Source organism: Leptopilina boulardi, unplaced genomic scaffold (assembly GCF_019393585.1).
Source record: "Leptopilina boulardi isolate dan_hultmark-lab unplaced genomic scaffold, ZJU_Lbou_2.1 LbouV2_229, whole genome shotgun sequence".
Lineage (NCBI taxonomy): Eukaryota > Metazoa > Arthropoda > Insecta > Hymenoptera > Figitidae > Leptopilina > Leptopilina boulardi.
Window position 1 is genome coordinate 1,922,397 of NW_026137784.1, and position 20,628 is coordinate 1,943,024.

At 28.9% G+C, this 20,628-nt stretch overlaps 1 long non-coding RNA gene across 1 annotated transcript in view; it reads right to left on the reverse strand.

Moving 5' to 3' along the window:
• Nucleotides 1-2,866: 2,866 nt before the first annotated feature.
• LOC127280006 (uncharacterized) overlaps nt 2,867-20,628 on the reverse strand; it is a 70,556-nt gene continuing 52,794 nt past the window's right edge. The window contains exon 7 of the long non-coding RNA XR_007842762.1: nt 2,867-3,232. This is a non-coding gene — a long non-coding RNA (uncharacterized LOC127280006). The remainder of the gene's footprint in view (nt 3,233-20,628) is intronic.

Below are 20,628 nucleotides of genomic sequence, written 5' to 3' on the forward strand. Positions count from 1 at the left end.
ACCTTTAATTATCAAAATAATTTGTTGAAACCATCACTAGTTTAAATTACCATTATTGTAACTACTATTAGTTGCAACAACCATTGATTTTAACTATCACTTGTTTTAATTACTAATGGTTGTAACAGCTATAAATTGTAACAACCATTTATTGTAACAATTATTGTAACTACTGTTGATTGTAACTTACACCGGTTATAACAACTATTAATTGTTACTACCATTGGAAGTGACTACCATTAATTATAATTACCGCCTATTGTAACTACCATTGGTTGTCATTACCATTAATTATAACTACCACCGATTGTAACTTTTTCTGACATTAACTACCATTAATCATAATTACTGCCGATTACAATTACCTATGGTTGTAACTACCATTGGTTGTAACAAATATTAATCGTTATTGCCATAGGTTGTAATTACTATTAATTATAACTACCACGATTGTAACTTTTTCCGACTTTAACTATTATTGGTTGTAACTACCATTAATTATAACTAACGCCGATTATAACTCTTTCTGACTTTAACTATCATTGGTTGTAACTACCATTGGTTGTGACTACCATTAATTATAACTACCACCGATTGTAACTTTTTCCGACTGTAACTACTATTGGTTGTAATTACCATTAATTATAACTACCGCCGATTGCAACTACCATTGGTTGTAACTACCATTAATTATAACTACCACCGATTGTAATTTTTTCCGACTTTAACTACTATTGGTTGTAACTACCATTAATTATAACTAACGCCGATTATAACTCTTTCTGATTTTAACTATCATTGGTTGTAACTACTATTGGTGGTGACTACCATTAATTATAATTACCGCCGATTGCAACTACCATTGGTTGTAACTACCATTAATTACAATTACCGCCGATTGTAACTACCATTAATTATAACTACCACCGATTATAACTTTTTCTGGTATTAACTACCATTAATTATAATTACTGCCGATTGTAACTACCTATGGTTGTAACTACCATTGGTTGTAACAATTATTAATCGTTACTACCATATGTTGTAACTACTATTTATTATAACTACCACCGATTGTAACTTTTTCCGACTTTAACTACCATTAATTATAACTAACGCCGATTATAACTACTATTAATTATAACTACCACCGATTGTAACTTTTTCCGACTGTAACTACTATTGGTTGTAACTACCATTAATTGTAGCTTTTTCTGACTCTAACCACCATTGTTTGGAACCAAATTTTATACGAAAATAAACCTGAAAAATTATATTGTAAACCACAACTAAGTATAAAGTTTCAACTAAATCATCAAGAATTCTGCAAATAACAAACCAATAAATTCTATACACCTTCAAACACAGATTTGTTACACTAACAAAACATTGAATAATCGCAATGTGTTAGCAAAAAAAACAGCATAAATTGAGTTTAAAAAAATGAAAAAGAAGGAAAAATGATGACCAGAAAAATGGCAAAAAGAAGAAGAAGAAGAAGAAAGGCGTCAACGTCGCAGCGCTATAAAGACAAAGAGACCAAAATTGTTAGCACGTCTGTTTTGTGCGGTAAGCCCTGGGGCTTAAGTCTATCTCGTATGTGTGTGACGTGAATCTCGGTCCCGTGAATCGGCCCGTTTCTAGTTTACACATATGAAACACCAACGCAACTGCAGCATCGGGAATTAAATGAGAAAAATGGAGTGCTGATTGTGCGAGTGAGGCGCGGATTATCTGGAAAAGGGGGAGAAGAGGGGATATGCCCATTCTGGATGGCCGCCATCGAGCAACGTGCAAATACGACGGGGGGCTACCAGAAAAAGGCCGAATGAAAAAGATCACCGAACAACTATGGAAACTTTTTTACACACACACATATATATAAATCCGATAAAACGGACCCTAGACCTGTCATTGTTCATCGAATACGAAATTCTACTATATATATATCGGGAAATTATTTTCCACAACATCAATTTTCATTATATAGCTATTATATTTATTTTTCCTATAACAATTTATCACTAAAGTTGATATAAATTTCTATTTTTAAATAAAAAAAAATGTTTAAATTATTTACCTAATTTTATAGCTTAAAAAGTGAATTAATTTTTTTTTAATTTTAAGCCTAAAAAAAGTGCAATGGGAAAAAAATTTATTTGATTCAAGTAATTTACTTGACTAATTATCAAATAAATGCATCGAGAGCTTTGGGTTTCCTGATTCGATGCACTAAAGATTTTAGGAACCCCAATACCTTAACTTTTTTATTCAATTCACAAGTCCGTAGTAAAGTTGAGTACGCTAATATTATTTGAAATCCTTTTTTCAACTGTCACTCAGACGACATAGACTATATTCAAAAACGTTTTTTAAAGTATTTAGTTTTTAAAATGGATGGTATTTACCCTCAACGTGGTTCGAATTATTTGCAATTATGTAATAGATTTGATGTTTTTACTTTGGCAGATCATGGATCTTATTTATCTACCTTGTTATCATTTAAATCAAATTTATAAAAGTATCAACACTAACTTCGATTTTTTTTTTCTGTAACATTTCCACTTTCCTTAAAATGGTTGATCAATATGTTCTGAGTTTGAGGTGAAAAAGAATGTGTACATTTTTACAAACTATTTGTTGCTTAATTTTTCGATTATATTTTATATTAAGTGCAACCCACTAATGGCTCTTGTAGACCGCGGGTTTACCATTGTATTAAATAAATAAATAAATAAATAATAATAAATAAATAAATATTTGTAACTTATGAATAAGTTCTAAAAATCAAAGATTATTTTAAAAATAAAATTCGACTCACCAATCAGGGATTCACTCCAACGAAGCGATGGCAGCATTTTTTTCTTATCATCTCAGATGGATCAAAAAAACACTCACTCGCGATTTTAAAAAATTTCGAACACTCCCGAAAACATAATAAAAATTAATCTAAATACTATTTATTATTATTATTAAACGAACGCGGTTTTAGAAAATTCGAGCACTCCCGGTAAAAAATTTAAAGATTAAAAACGACAAAAAAGAATGAATTAAAATTAGAAAATAATTATTTAAGACGAATCACGTAAACTGATTTTAAAATCTACTCTTCATTAAATTTTGTGAATCCTAATAAAATATTCTTCTCGCCGGTTATGACCTGCTTATACCTGAGTTTATTATTCCGAACCATGTAAACACAAGTCCTGGTGATTCATTGTTTTCTTAATTCCTGGAAAACAAACAGACCCAAACAATTAAATATTTTTATTTTATAGGATATACTATATTAAATAAAATTTGCATTAAAAATAAAATAAAATTTTATAATCACATAATAAATAAAAATTAAGAAAATAATAATAATAATATTTATAATAACCCACTTGGAAAGATTCCCCGGAAAATGCCCCCTGGAGGTTCTATCAGAATTCCGCCGGAACTTCCAACGTAATTCCGTCGGAATTCCATCGGAGTTCCAAAGAATTTCCGATGGGATTCCGACGGTGTTCCGACGGAATTCTGACGAAATTCTGATTAATTTTTTTCAAAATTTTTAGAGTCCTAATTCCGTCAGAATCCCATTGGAAATTCTTTGGAACTCCGAGGGAGTTCCGACAGAATTACGTTGGAAGTTCCGGCGGAATTCTGATATAATTTCCGGGGAATCTTTCCAAGTGGAAATAATAATTATAATAATAAATAATAGAATCAAACAAATTACAGTTTTGTTTACTTAAAAAATTGTGAGAAAAAATTTTTTTTAAATATTTTTTTGGAGCATAAAAATTATTTGAAATACAATAAAATAAAAATATAATTTTGCAATGCTCAATAAATTGTTGGATTTTCATTCCAAAGGGAAAACAAAGTCTTCATTGTATGTTAATCGAAATAATTAATTAATGGATTGTCAACAGCCTCTCTGTGTTCTAGGGAGAGTTACTGTCCGCGACATATTTCCCCCTAACAATGTCATTCAACTTAGCTAAAGTAATTAATTAATTAATGGTTCAACACAATCTCCATGCTTAAGAGATTTATCCGTAACATGTCACCTTAATATTGTCATTTTCTCACGAATAAATAATTAATATTTTAATTAATAAAGAATCAACTTCATATGACATTATAGTTTATTAATGCAAATAATAATAATTAATGCATAGAATTAAAATATAATATCACAAGACAGAGAATAAATGACTTTTTGTTAAATAATTTCATGAATAAATATTTTTTTAATTATTTCAATTCCACTTTAAAAATACAATCTTACTTGTAAAAATTTAATTAATATTTAAAAATTCAATTGAAAAAATTATTTTATAATGTATATTTTTTTAGTTTATATATATATAAATAAAAAAAATAATGGAAAATTTATCAACGATTAATTTTTTATTCATGAAACCTGTTTAAATTGAACTTCTTGTGAAAAATGAAGGGTAGAAAAAGCCAAATGAGTTTCTTGACTGTACAATACATTTTTCTTGCAAATGCATATTTCATTTTTGCCTCTTTAAATCCACAAAATATTCTCAAAGTTAAAGTTTCAAAGGCGACTCTCGCGTTGGTTGAAAACGGGTCAAACAAGACATCTAGAAATTCACTTCGCACTAAGAAGCTTTGCCATGCTTATCTAAAACGCCCACTTGCAGTCACCAACTTATATAATATGTAGAAGTGAAAAATTTTTCATTCTAATCGCTGTAACATTTTTTTTTTTCAATTGTCAATGAATTATTTTTTATTTTAAATTCACAATACAAACAGAACAAATATTTCAAATTATTATTATTACATATTAAACAGGGGTTGTATTATGTAAATCTATTTCTATTTACACTTCCACTTTTTCTAATTTTCATATCCATTTTTTTAATTCCATTTTTACTTCCACTTTTTCAAATTTCCACTTCCACTTTTCCCGATTTCCACTCCCATCTCCATTTCCACTTTTTTTAATTTCCAATTCCATTTCCACTCTCACTTCCATTTCTACTTCCACTTTTTCTAATTTCAATTTCCATTTCCACTTTTTCTCATTTTCATTCCCAATTCCACTTTTTTTAATTTCCACTTTCATTTCCATTGAAAATTGAAATGGAAATTGTAAAAAGTGGAAGTGAAAACTGAACTGTGAGTAAAAATTAGAAAAAGTGGTAGTGGGAATGGAAATTGAAAAAAAGTGTAAGTGAAAATAAAAGTAGAATAAAAAAAATATAAATGGAAATTGGAAAAAGTGAAAGAGGAATAAAAAATGGATTCAGATTTTTCTTTTAAAATAAAGTAAACAAAATACTTTGAATGTGATTTTCGGAAAAAAAAATTCATTTATCCATACTTCAATGCATTTTTACATTTCATCATTTATCTCAATTTTCTTACATCTCTCCTTACACGAGAAGTAATCCCATTTCGAAAAGTTTTGCTACTAACGATATAAAAACGGCAATCCTCGAGTTGTATAAAAACTTCGTCTATAGAGGATCGTGCAAGGTAAAGTATAATACTAGAGAAGGAAAATAAAGTTTTAATTGCAAATTAAATGCTGCGTAAAAGAACGGAAGAGTGTAGTTTTCATCACGGTGAATTACCCTCGTAGAAATTTTTATTTATGAATTTAATCAGCTTTTCTTTTTTTTTTTTAATTATATATAAGAAGTCAATACTCCACAAAGAATATATTTCATTTCTTGATTAAAATTTGTAAAATTTATTTGATTTCACATTTAAACGTTATATAATTGTGAATTTATTGTCAAAGCTATACAAATTTTGTAAAATTAGCCAAATAGATTTCACAGAAATTGTTTGTTGATCCAAAGTTCCAAAAAGGATTATTAACTAATTTGAAAACTTTTCTCGTCATAATAGGGGTCTTTCGCTAAATATCTCCCTCTCTCTCTATACATACATATATATATATAGCAAAACTTTCCACTATCAGCATAAATAACAATATTGATTATAAATTATAATAATCTTTAATAATTCTAGAGTTCAGAAATTAAACAAAAATTTCCATCTAAATGAAAAACCAAATTAACAAAAAAAAATTACAGAATAATCATTTTAAATATTAATCTACAAATCCAAATTTTTTGAATAATTAAATTCATAAGTTTCAAAAAAAATGCCTGATAAACATTTATAAATAAAATAAGAGTTTGATTTATGAAATAGGTGGAGCAATTGAACTAGGTTTTGTAAATATAGGCGTGATTATTCAAGTGGGAGGGACCAAATAGTCGCTTCCGATAGGCGTGGTTAATATAGGCGTAACTACCTAAACTAGCGTTGACATTCACTAAAACAAAATCAAAGTAGGGGTGAATTTTAAGGTGTGGCAATAAAGGCGTGGTTATTCGAATGGGAGGAGCTAAAGTGAGAATTGATACAAAGGGGCGTGGCCAATGTAGCCGTTCCCACATAAATAGGCGTTGATTAACACTAAAGCCAAACCAAAGCAGGTGTGGTTTTTTAGGTGTGTCAATATAGGCGTGGTTATCCGAATAGGAGGAGCCAAGGTTGGAATTACTGCAAAGGGCGTGGCAAATGTAGGCGTTTCCACATAAATAGGCGTTGATTTTCACCAAAGCAGGCGGGGTTTTTTTTTAGGTCCGGCAATATAGACGTCGTTATCCGAATGGGAGGAGCCAAGGTTGTAATTGTTGTAAAGGGCGTGGCTAATACAGGCGTTTCCAAATAAGTAGGCGTTGATTTACACTAAAGCCAAACAAAGCAGACGTGGTTTTTTTTAGGTGTGGCAATATAGGCGTGGTTATCCGAATGGGAGGAGCCAAGGTTGTAATTGCTGTAAAGGACGTGGCTAAAATAGGCGTTCCCTAATAAGTAGGCGTTGATTTACACTAAAGCCAAACCAAAGCAGGCGTGGTCATCCGAATGGGAGGAGCCTAACTTGGAATTTCTGCAAAGGGCGAGGCTAATTTAGGCGTTTCTAACAAAAAGAGTCGTTGATTTACGCTAAATCCAAACCAAAGAAGGCGTGGTTTTTAAAATTATGTAGACACTATGGGCGATTTTTAGGAAATAGGCGTGTAAAATGTATTTAAATACATCCAAGAGGGCGTGGCTTACAAGAAGCCATAGACAATGAAGGCGTTTCCAATTTTTATATAATATTTCGCTTAAAAATCGTCAAAGATTCAAAATAAAAAAAAACTATTTAGCGAATCTGATGTATGCAATGGGCGGAGCAATTGAAGGATGTTCGGACAATGTGGGCGGGACTAATAGAGTGGTAGGGGTGAAAGTGGGAGTCTCTGCTTAGAGGTGTGGTTAATGTAGGCGTTTTTATTTCAATTGTCCTAAACATTAAAAGTAGGCGTGGCTTTGGGCATGGGAATGAAAATATCCAAATAGTTGAGTCGTTTCTCACTGAAATAGTCGTGTGAATTCAATAAAAAAAAAGCATTTAACTGGGCGTATCTACTTAAATTTATAAACAATGAACATTTTTATGTTTATAAAAGTAATTTTTTTATATGACAGAAAACAAAACATTATTATTAACGAAAAAAAGGGGTTTCTTTCGAATAAAATAAAAATTACCTTATATATATATATATATATATATATATATATATTTGAGAATATAAATGATTTATCAACATTAATTTAGGTGAACTTTTTACTAAGAAGCATTAGGTTTTCATACAAACGAAACTATGTTGCGTGACTCGAAAATGGGTGCTTGAAGAGAGCAAGAATGGTTCATTAAGGAAGTTTCTTAGAAAATGTCAGGTGAAGCGCATAATTCTCAAGGAAATTTCATGTTATTAAGGCACTGTGCGTCAGTGGCTTTACGAATGTCAGCGTTTAAAAAGTTTTCACTACGGTAAACTTTCTTAACACTTATATATAACGACAATCCGTGTGCGCCGTTCTTTGCACATCTTTTTTTTTCTTTCTTTCTTTCTTTCTTTTTTTTTATGTAAAAAATGATAATTTCTTCGATGTGCAGACTTTTATTCACGGTAGGCTAAACAAGTTACACCCTATTTTAAGAATTCACATAAAACTCTTTTAAAAGAAACCTTTCTTTTTCTCTCTATCTCACACATACACAAAAGTTCCTCGTAAATTTTATTATCTTGGACTTTAATATTTACAACGCGGCAAAGTGAAAATACTCAGTTAAACTTGTCAAGACAAAAATTACGCGCTTTGTATTCTTAGAAAACATTGTTCTCTTTTTTTTTTTTTTTTTGCGAAATACATAAAGTATCAATTTTCTTCTATTAGTCAATATTGATTTATTCCTCATAAAAATATCGAGAAAATATATATTTTTTTTAAAATAAGTTAATTGGATTGTTATTCTATATGCAACGTATTTTTAAAGTGTATTTCTAAATGAAATTCATTAAATAGAACTCTTAATCAAATTTCATGCTCTACACGAGTGACTTTAACGTACTAATTTTTAATATTTAATAATTCAACTTTACAATTTCCAAATTTTAACTTTAGAATTAGTACAAATAATTTATTTAACATCATCCTGTCTCTTAAATGTCATAATTATAAGAATAAAATACGATAAAAAAAAAATTAGCGTTTTAAAATTTTATAAATACATCCTTTTCACATCTATTTTTTAAAATATAGATTGTTTAATAAAAAAAAAAATTTTTTTTTTTTGACAAATATAAATAACGAAGCTCATTATTAAAAGGATTGGCTTATTAAGGGTAAAAAAAAATGCCACAAATGTTTAGAATGAGCACTTAGGGATTGTTATAGACTGGAATAAGTGGCGGAGGCAAGTAACCCAAGTAGTAGCAGTCAGTATAATGTCAGACGAGCATGCGAGCACATTCCCTCGTTATAACGCTATTTCCTCTCATACTTTTTTTTTTCGCTCAACAAAACGACAAAATTATCATCAACAGTTCATATAATCATTTTTTTTTTCACTTAAATTCTTCCAAGCAAAAAAAGAAAATACTTTTTATTTTAATGAATAAATATTTAATTATATTGTTCAAAATTATATAAATATATGGATTATCCGATAAAAATTATTAGAAGTTTTAACCATTTTATTAGATATAATTATTTTTTAGACAAATTTTTATTATTATTTCTATTATTATTATTATTATTATTATTATTATTATTATTATTATTATTATTATTATTATTATTATTATTATTCTGAATAAATTAAATTGTTTTGGCTTCAAAGAAACTGACTGTGGTAAGTATAAGACCATAAAATAAATTACTTGGAAGAATTTTCATTTTAATTTGAAGGGACGTGCAAGCGAGGAGTGCGCAAATAGAGCTTAAATCGCATGAATATTCATAATTTACACTGTCCTAGTTGTGGGTCTCTCTCTCTCTCTCTCTTTCTCTCTCTCTCTCTTATTTTCTTTTTTTCTATCTTTTTTTTTACTTAATGCATTCTATGATGGCAAAAATGGCCTGCAAATGCCAAGTATTAACTGTAGTGAAGCTGGCACTGTTTCTGTCAAGAAAGATTAATACCAGCCTTTCAGAGGAAATCGTCCAAGAAAAATCCCGTCATTTCTTATCATCTACATTATGCAAGTTATTTACCCCGAATTCGCGCTCTGGCAAGTTTACTGAGTTGCCTCCCGTTTGACCTCTCACCCCATATATATATATACTTTCATCTCTCTCTCTCTCTCTTCCTTTCTCGTTTCTTCCTTTTAACCATTCAGCAAATTGCCAGCGGACTGGTGGAATTTATCGTTTTTCCACTGAATCCCGCTTTATTTATCCTATACATTTTATAAACGTGTGGAGAGAGAGAGAGAGAGAGAGAGAGAGAGAGAGAGAGAGTCTTCGTAGTCTCTCGCTAATATATCTCACCGAAATATACACATTGCAATTCGACCTACATTGTGAAACTGAGCAAAAACGAAAATAAAAACCATGCCTTTCAAACCGGATTTTGGAGCGAGTTTGAAAGTGCTTGTCAAAGCAAAATTGTTACGTGACGCGCTGTTGTAACGTTCGGTGATTACAGGAAACCTCCATGAACGCCATTCTCTTTTTATCTCCCTTTTTATTTCACCTTTTTTTTTTTTTTTTTTTTTTTTTTTGAACATCATCCCCCTTTTTCACCCCCCACTCCCTCCCCCCCATAGAATCCAAATAGAATCCACATGCTTTGAAATTATATTTCCTATTGCTTTGACACTTTATTTAGCTTCAAAAACTGCTTTTTCATCTCCAACACATTTTTTTTTTTATATATATTCAAATATATGAACAAATGACACTCAAACGGCATCAACAGTTAATAAATCTCAATTGCATTTAAAGGTTCGAAAAAAATAAAATTTTTATTTCTATCATTAAAAGTAATTTAAAAAAAAAAATTATGTTTTTCATATCGTTTGTTTATGATTTATTATTTTTTTTTTTTTTATTTTTTTAATTAAATGAAATTGGAAATTCGTAATTTAAAAAAAAAAATAATATTCTCAACATGTGTAATATATATTTATATAGCTATATGAAAATCTGTCAATAAATAAATTTTCATTAAGTGAAACACATCAGAGTTTCAGTATAATTTAAAAAAAAATGAACGATAAAATTTTATATCACTGCACAATATTGTTAAAAAAAATTTTTTTTTTAAATTCATGGTAGTAAAATTTATTTATGAACAGAGAGATATAAAAAAAAATGTTTTATTATTAAATACCACGGTAATAATACAACAAATTTTGAAAATGGAAAATCAATCAATCTACTATAATCATATCTATTCTCATCACAAAATGGAGAAAATATATTATTTGTCTCAGAGTCAATTAAATTTTTTATTTATTTTAAAATGAATTTTATTTCAGTTTAAATGAAGAATTTATTTTTGCTAAGGGAAATTTTATTTATGCTAAGTAAATTTCTTTTTGAAACAAAAAAGCTATTCTGAGACAAATATATTTTTATTTGAGGCAAATAAATTTTATTCGTGGTTCTTATGGACCATAAATTGTATTTTTATTAGTATTAAAATTATTATTATTATTATTATTAAATTTTTTTTTATTTTTTAAATATTTTTTTAATTACCACTACTAAATTATTGTATTTAATGTCCTTATGCACTTCGGGAAATGTTGTAATAAATAAGTAAATTAAAATAAAAGTTTCCTATATGTAAAATGTAACGAAAAAAGTAATTTTGCTTTTGTATTGAAATTCTGTTTTCACTCGAGAGAATAACTTAATTTAAAATAATGTTCAACTAAAAGTGTTAATTTAACATTACAAAGACATATTAAAGTTAATGAATGTTCATTTAACTCTGATACGGGATCTGAGGCGTACTAGGAAATCGACCTGAACGTTGATTAATGTAGTGCGGGACATGTGTTCAATCCGCTTTGCTAAATTAACGCCATTAACAAATTGCTGGGCTCAAGTGGCTGGGGATGTTGTCCTGATGCAACCTGTAGCCATCAGAATCCAATTCCCCTAGATAAATGTTTTTTAACGAATATATATATATATATATACGTATATCCTAGTAGTTGAACAATAAATAACAAAAATTTACACCTAAATTACAAATTTTTCTTTAAATAAATTATTTTCATTTTTTTTTTTTTTGCACACAAAAGAAATAAAAAGTTGCTTGAATATAAAAATAAATAAATTGACTATAAATAAATATTTATTAGAACCAAATAATTTTTATTTAAATTAAATCTTTAATTAAATATTTACTTGAATTATATAATTAAATCCAAAAATATTTGTCAAATAAAATGTAATTGGCTAAAATAATAATTATTTAAATAAAAAAATATTTATTTGATAATAAATATTGATTATTTGAATCAAATAAATTTTTTTTTCCAGTTTACTAAAACTTGTTCTCTTCTTTCTTTTCTATATGATTAAGTGACGTAACAATAAGTTAGTTTTAAGTTACGAAGACATAAGAATCTTATGTTTCGAGTTAATTATGAAAAAAATATGTTTCATGACGGTGTGCACGTGAATTATGGAAAAAGAGGGGTTAACAAGTCTTGTATGAGGTGTATAAATTTTGCTCTTCTTCTTCTTCTTCTTATTTTTATTTTTCTACTTCTACTTTTATACTTCTTTTTTTTGCCAATAATTAATTAATTTTCAACAACGTGAGGGCACAACTCAACGTTTATAAATAAAGATCACTAAATTTACAAATTTTAACATATTCATGAATTTTAAATTCTCACAAAAAGGAGAGAAAAATTAATATTCGTTTGATAATAATAATTTGTCCTCGTTAATTAATTCACAATCAACATGCATCGTGTCGTATCATAAACAGGAAATTCCTTCTAAAAACTCATTACCATATCTTTCCTATATATATTAATAATAATAAGAATAATAATAACAATAATGGTAATAATATTAATAATAATATTAATAATAATAATAATAATAATAATAATATTCTATTTTTTAAAGAAATTTAACACAAAAATCAAAGGTCATAAGTCAAAAAACATAGGTTAAATAAAACATAACCTCAAAAATCAAAGTTGGATACGTTAAAAACAGATTAAAACGAACATAACCTCAAAATTGAAGGTCGTGAATAAATGACCGTTACTGATTAATCACGTGAATATAGCCGCAAGTCTATATGTTCAACATAACCTCAAAATTTCATTTCACGCGTCCCATATTTATAATAATAAATTAAATGCTTTTTTTTTAATTTACCCTGTTATGAAAAAATAAATCCAATAAATAAATTAACAATAAAACTTTAAAAAAAAACTTTTAATCAAACAAATTTACGGAAGTATTTGAAAATTGAGGGAGAGGTGTCAAATTAAATATAGAACTTGGAAGGATTTCACGACTTGACTAATTTCCAGCGTGCCATAAGGTTAAGCGACGCTCGTAAAATGGTGCTAAGACAATTGGCGTGGTGTGACATAAGCATAAAGCTGTTCAAGGCTTCTCTCACTCTCTCTTACTACTACTACTACTACTACCACCACTACTACTATTCTGGAAGCAATGGTTTCGACTCGAACGAACATACCAACATCTACAAAGCACCAAGACACAGAAGATGAAGTGCCTCCATTGTCTGTGCGTAAAGTTCCTCGAGACATACTTCCTTCAAGGTAAGGTACAAGTTTCGCTGAGATTCGATTATGCAAGCGAAAATTCACTGCTTTGAGAAATTTCCAAATTCAATTCGTCTATTTAAAATCCTCACACTATAAATGTCAACTTGTCTTTTGCTATGGGGTATTGAATCAAACTATATATATATATATATATATATAACAAAGTTTCCGCATTTGCGCAAATTCCATTAAAGATGAAACAGAATAAATTCATTATTATACGGAGATAAAAATCACAATAATATGACAATCATTTTGTCCGACTGCAATCTATTTATACTACTAATAATATTACAGAAACTATACAAAGTTTGATTAAATATTTACTTGTACTGATTACAAAAGAATTACAAAAATACTCATTAAAAATCCTGACTAAACATTGATACGTACTACTGATTTTCCAATTTCATTAATTATGTCAGACTAAAATCAATTTGTACTACTGATAAAATTTTATAAACTATACAAAGTATTATATATTTACTTGTACTACTTGATTGCATAAAAATACAAAAATAATAATTAAAAAGGATGTCTAATTATTGACTCATACTACTGATTTTTTAATTCAATCTAATATGTCTGACTAAAACCATTTTATACTACTATTAGAATTATACAAAGTCTGATTAAATATTTACTTATACTAATGATTACAAAAAAGTTATACTTATAAAAGTAACGCCCACCTAACGAAAAGAGATTTAAAATGTACCGCCCACTTTAAGGAGTGACAAGAAGAGGTAACGCCCACTTAAGGCGTGGCTTATAAAAGTGACACCTACTTTAAAGAGTGCCAATAAAAGGTAATGCCTACTTAGGGCGTGGTTTATAATTATAATGCCTACTTTAACGAGTGTTGGCAAGAGGTAACGCCTACATTAAGACTTGATAAAAGGTAACTCCCACTTAAGGCGTGGCTTATAAAAGTGACGCCTACTTTAAGGAGGGCCAATAAAAAGTAATGCCTACTTAAGGCGTGGTTTAATATAATAGTAACGCCTACTTTAAGAAGGATCAATAAAAGGTAATGCCTACTTAAGGCGTGGTTTATAATAGTAACGCCTACTTTAAGGAGTGTCAAAAAGAGGTGACGCCCACTTAAGGCGTGGCTTATAAAAGTAACGCCTACTTTAAGGAGGGTCAATAAAAGGTCATGCCTATTTAAGGCGTGGTTTATAATAGTAACGCCTACATTAAGGAGTGTCGAAAAGACTTAACTCCTACTTAGGGCGTGGCTTATAATAATAACGCCCACTTTAAGAAGTGTCGAATAGAGGTAACGCCCATTTAAGGCGTGGCTTATAAAAGTAATGCTCATTTAAAGAAAAGGTGTTTAAAAGTGCACCGCCCACTTTAAGGAGATTGTTCAAAAATAAGTAACGCCTACCTAAGGTGTTTTTTAAAGTAACAATTTTTATATATAAATGAAAACTAAATTTATCACAAAACAATAAAGAACAAAAAATATATATGCAATAAATGAAATTTCACTATAAAAGAAAATTGAGTTAATAATATCGTATTGTTCTATTATCGAAATGCAAATTGAACTAATTTTTCATGCGCAAAGATACGATATTTTGTTAGAATTTTGTTCTCTCTAGAGGAAATTTGATTAATATCAGTTTCACTCTGAATATTCTCAGGTGATTTCATTTACAGCTTCTTCCCTCTAGTTGATGATGAACTTAGTTAAGTCACATTCGTGGCACCAGTTAATTAGAGGATAGAGCCACGACGTCATTTCACCGCAAGGGCTTTCGAAAGATATCTGCATTTCGAATAACCTCATCTCGCGTCATGAAGGACTCTGTGACATTGAGAACTTACGGTTCCCTTATGGTTGAATAAGTGGTATATTTCATTTTAACATTTATTCGCGATCTACGTGTACTCTCTCTCTCTCTCTCTCTCTCTTACTACAAACCATGAAAGTGCTTCCACTTAACCACCAAGTACCTTGGGTTATATCAAGGAAATGCTCAATAGAAGTTTATATAATACTTGAATTAAAATGAAAAATACATAAAAATTATATAACCCATTAATTATCCTAATTATCTTTTAGAATTCATTTATTTCTCCTTAAGTGGTATTATTAATAATTATTTATTTGTTATTAATAATAAAAGGCAACGAATTAATTTAATTTAAAGCCGACGTTTGTTTTTACTTTATATATAATAACTGTAATAAAACAAATAATTCTATTAATAAAAAATATAAATTAAAAAATTAAAAAGGATTAAATGCAAATACATGCTAAAAGTTGTTCATTAAAAATATTATAACAATGACATGAGTAAAGCAAATATTAGTAAAAGATGAAAATAAAAAACAGAGAGAGAGAGAGAGAGAGTACATTCTTATATCATTTTCGTTATGAAATATAGAAACCCGTCATTTATTCTCGTGGGGAGCATTGTAATTTTATGAAAAATTGCCATCTGCTTAATATACGAAGATTTCAGGTACAAACATTGAAAAGGAAATTTGAATACACCGCAGCGGAGATAACAGAGAAAAATGGTACATTTTCGCCAAGGGGAAAATGTAACCTGTAAACTTCAATTTTTCACCAAAAAAAAAGAAAAACTTTTGCACAATTTGTCATATATAACAAAGAAGACAAATGATTCGAAAATTTTACATTTCTGAAAAATTATATAAAGAACACAAATAACTAAAAAAAAAAATTTTTCCAACAACTATTATATTAAATATGCGCAGTATTATATTCAACATACTTTTGTATTTCATTAAACTTTAGAAAGCCTGTAACATCATCTTTTAAGAAAAAAATAAATTTCTCATAGTTGAAGATCAAAGGAATCATGAAAACGTTCTTTTTTATTTTTTCTTAAAAAATTTTCATTAGTCAGAAAATTTTATTAAAAAAATTCGTAATTCATATAGTATATAAGATGGATTAAAAAGGGAGATAGAGAGAGAGAGAGAAAGAGTTAAAGGAAAATTTCTCAAATAATACCATTGGCAAAGGAACAAAAATAAATTTTTTTTTAAATGTTTAACTGTGGACAAAATTCTTACTAAATACGAGCAAAGAAAGTTATACATTTTTGACTTGCATAAATATTTTTCAAAATTCATTTTATATAAATCTCATTTGACATAAAATTATATAACATAAATCTCATTTTACATAAATCTCATTTGACATAAAATTATATAACATAAATCTCATTTTACATAAAACTCATTTGACATAAAGATTTTTTAACATAAATCTTATTTTACATAAACCGCAATTGACATATAATTATCATTTGACATAAATCTCATTTGACATAAAATTCATATGTTATAAATTTCATTTGGCATAAATCTCATTTGATATAATTCTCATTTGCCATAAATCTCATTAATAATAAAAATTGCATTATCTTTCCTCGCCTTACAAACAGAAGATTCTGCATGAGACAAGGACAAACAATGCAATTTTTATGCTAAATGAGATTTATGTCAAATGATTTTTATGACAAATGAGATTTATGTTAAATGAGATTTATGTCAAGTCCGGTTTATGCTAAATGAGATTTATGTTAAGTGATTTTTATGACAAATGAGATTTATGTTAATTACGATTTATGCCAAATGAGATTTATGTCGAATGAAATTTATGTCGAATGATTTTTATGATATATAAGATTTCTGTTATATGATTTTTATGCTAAATGAGATTTATGTCAAATGATTTTTAGGATATATGAGATTAATGTAAAATGAGATTTATGCCGAATTCGGTTTGTGCTAAATGAGATTTATGTTAAATGAGATTTATGTTAATTACGATTTATGCCAAATGAGATTTATGTCGAATGAAATTTATGTCGAATGATTTTTATGATATATGAGATTTCTGTTATATGATTTTTATGCTAAATGAGATTTATGTCAAATGATTTTTAGGATATATGAGATTAATGTAAAATGAGATTTATGCCGAATTCGGTTTGTGCTAAATGAGATTTATGTTAATTACGATTTATGCCAAATGAGATTTATGACGAATGAAATTTATGTCGAATGATTTTTATGATATATGAGATTTCTGTTATATGATTTTTATGCTAAATGAGATTTATGTCGAATGATTTTTAGGATATATGAGATTAATGTAAAATGAGATTTATGTCAAGTTCGATTTGTGCTAAATGAGTTTTATGTCAAATGAGATTTATGTTAATTACGATTTATGCCAAATGAGATTTATGTCAAGTCCTGTTCATGCTAAATGAGATTTATGTTAATGCCTGTTTAAGTCAAATGTTGCTTTAAATAAAAATAATTTTATGTCAAATGAGATTTAAAAAATATTCATGCAAGTCACAATTTCTAAAAATGAAATTGTCAAGAGAAAAAAAAATATATATATATATATATATATATATATATATATATATATATATTATTGTTGTTGTGAAATAATGACAAGTTTAAATTGAAATTTCGAGGTTTGCCTAAAACAATGCAAATTGCAGACAGGGCAAGGGTGGTAACGTGACTTCAAGAACCATAATTACATTCGTAGACATCCTCGCATGCGTGCCCATAAACAATTCACAGAAATGGCAGCATTGTGTGTTATACACCAAGGCGAGTGCATGTGTCAGTGAGTGAATAATTGGATAAGGTAGCTAGCGAACGATGCAAAGCGAGTAAATGACAGACGAGGTGATAATAAAGGGAGAAGAGCTTGAGGGGTTCAGAAAAGGAGAAAGATAAAAGACGAAAAGAAAGTGTGAGAGCATAGAACGAGCTGAAGTGATTGAGTAAATTAAGTAGGCACTTAGCATTCTTGAAATTCCACCTTGCTTGGCTCATTTTTCCCTATCCATTTCATATTTTTTTCTACTTTGTATGTGTTACAGCATCCTCGCTATTTTGTTTTATCTTTTAATGTTTTTTTTTTTATAACAACTCTAGTGTTAATTGGAAAATAGTGTAAATATTTAATTTAGAAAAATACTTTTTTAAAAAATTTTCTTTACCGTTAGACTTTAAGATTTATTTATTGTAATAACCGTCGATTATAGACTAACAAATTTAAATTGAAATACGAAAAAAAAAAATAATTGCAAAAACAATGCAAATTGCCAAGTGGCATTCCAATATTCTGACACTTTTATGTATCACCTTAACTGAAATTTATTGCTCCATAAAATGAAACATAAAACTCCAATTTATTTTGAACAAACAAAAACTCTATATATTACCAACTATCTAGATTTTAGTTACTTATAGTGACTAGAAAGTCCTTATTATTCTTGAAATTAATGACTCGCTTTCCATGTCACTCTCATCCTTCTTTCTCTCTTCCTTTCTCTCGCAAAGATTTTCCCTGTGAAAATCCTCCTAATCACCAATCCCTCCTCTTTCACCGGAAAGTTCGATTTATAATAATCAGTGCTATAATCAGAGAGGTGGAGGCTTATTTGCATGAATTGTACTTTCAGATCATCCGCTTTACGTCTATCCCTTAAACCCCCTTTTTCACCTCAAGCTTAATTATGTGGCTGTTTATAATAATTAATGTTCACTATCTTCAACAAAAAGGGATCAGTGATTATAAAATAAATGAAAATTAATTTTAAATTAAATTAAATTAAAATAAAATTAAAGTTTCTTTTAAATCATCACTTTTTTTTCATCTTTGCCACGACGACCTCTCTCTCTCTCTTTCCTTCAAAAAGAAACGGACTTCCGGTATCGCAAATGCAGATATTCTAGCGGAAAAAGCGCTGACTTCAAACGAAGAAATGGGTTTACAGAAAGAAGAATTGAGATAGGCTGCTGGCCAAGATTCAAACCGTATCTAAAATATTCGCCATTATTTGTGGAGCTTATCTCTGCCCTCTTCGATAATCTTAACTTTGTCTACTATGGAGTTTGAAACAACAATTCGCATTAAATGTCTGGCTTGACCTATAAACTACACGGGTTATATTTCAACTAAAACTCCCATCTGTTTCAGAAATATATTTACATTTTTTTTCATATTGTATAAATAAATAATTTAATAAATAATATAAATTTTAAACAATTTTATAATTGCAAAATAATTATAGAATCATTTCTAAAAAAAAAAAAAATTCCCTCTTTCAAATAAACAATTTCTTCAAAATGCAATAAAATGTGTCCTAAAGATTTTAATCTAAATTGTAAAATCTCAATTATAGCCTCTAAATCTCCTTGCAGCAGGAAATAACGAAAATAACTTCACAGTTATAGCTTAGACTTGGAAATGATTTTAGAGTTTGCTAAGCATGAGATATTATCATAAATGAGATCATTCCACTTGCGAATTCAATTTTAAATTAGATCAGTTACATAATTTAATGTACTTTATCGAGTTAATCAAGAACTAATTAGAAAAGTAGTTCAACAAGCTTCATCTTCGATTCTAGAGTTTCACGAGAAAAAAAATTGTATTTTCTTCGAATTTTAAAATGCCACTAACTCATTTAAATATTCACAAAGAATATATATATATATATATATATATTTACCATTAAATAGATAGAATAAAGGTACAATTCAACATATGTTATTAAAAAAAGTAATTCCCACTTCAATAAAAGGATTTATAATTGTACCGCCCACTTAAGGCGTGGATTATAAAAGTAACGCCCACCTAACGAAAAGAGCTTTAAATTGTACCGCCCAATTTAAGAAGTGTCAAAAAGAGGTAACGTCCACTTAAGGCGTGGCTTATAAAAGTGACACCTACTTTAAAGAGTGCCAATAAAAGGTAATGCCTACTTAGGGCGTGGTTTATAATTATAATGCCTACTTTAACGAGTGTTGGCAAGAGGTAACGCCTACTTTAAGACTCGATAAAAGGTAACTCCCACTTAAGGCGTGGCTTATAAAAGTGACGCCTACTTTAAGGAGGGCCAATAAAAAGTAATGCCTACTTAAGGCGTGGTTTAATATAATAGTAACGCCTACTTTAAGAAGGATCAATAAAAGGTAATGCCTACTTAAGGCGTGGTTTATAATAGTAACGCCTACTTTAAGGAGTGTCAAAAAGAGGTGACGCCCACTTAAGGCGTGGCTTATAAAAGTAACGCCTACTTTAAGGAGGGTCAATAAAAGGTCATGCCTATTTAAGGCGTGGTTTATAATAGTAACGCCTACATTAAGGAGTGTCGAAAAGACTTAACTCCCACTTAGGGCGTGGCTTATAATAGTAACTCCTACTTTAAGGAGTGTCAATAAAAGGTAATGTCTATATAAGGCGTGGCTTATAAAAGTAACGCCCACTTAACGCGTGGCTTATAATAGTAACGCCTACTTTAAGGAGTATCAAAAAGAGGTAACGCCCACTTAAGGCGTGTCTTATAATAGTAACGCCCACTTTAAGGAGTGTCAAAAAGTGGTAACACCCACTTTAAGGAGAGTGTCCAAAAAAAGGTAACGCCTACTTAAGGTGTTTTTTAAAGTAATA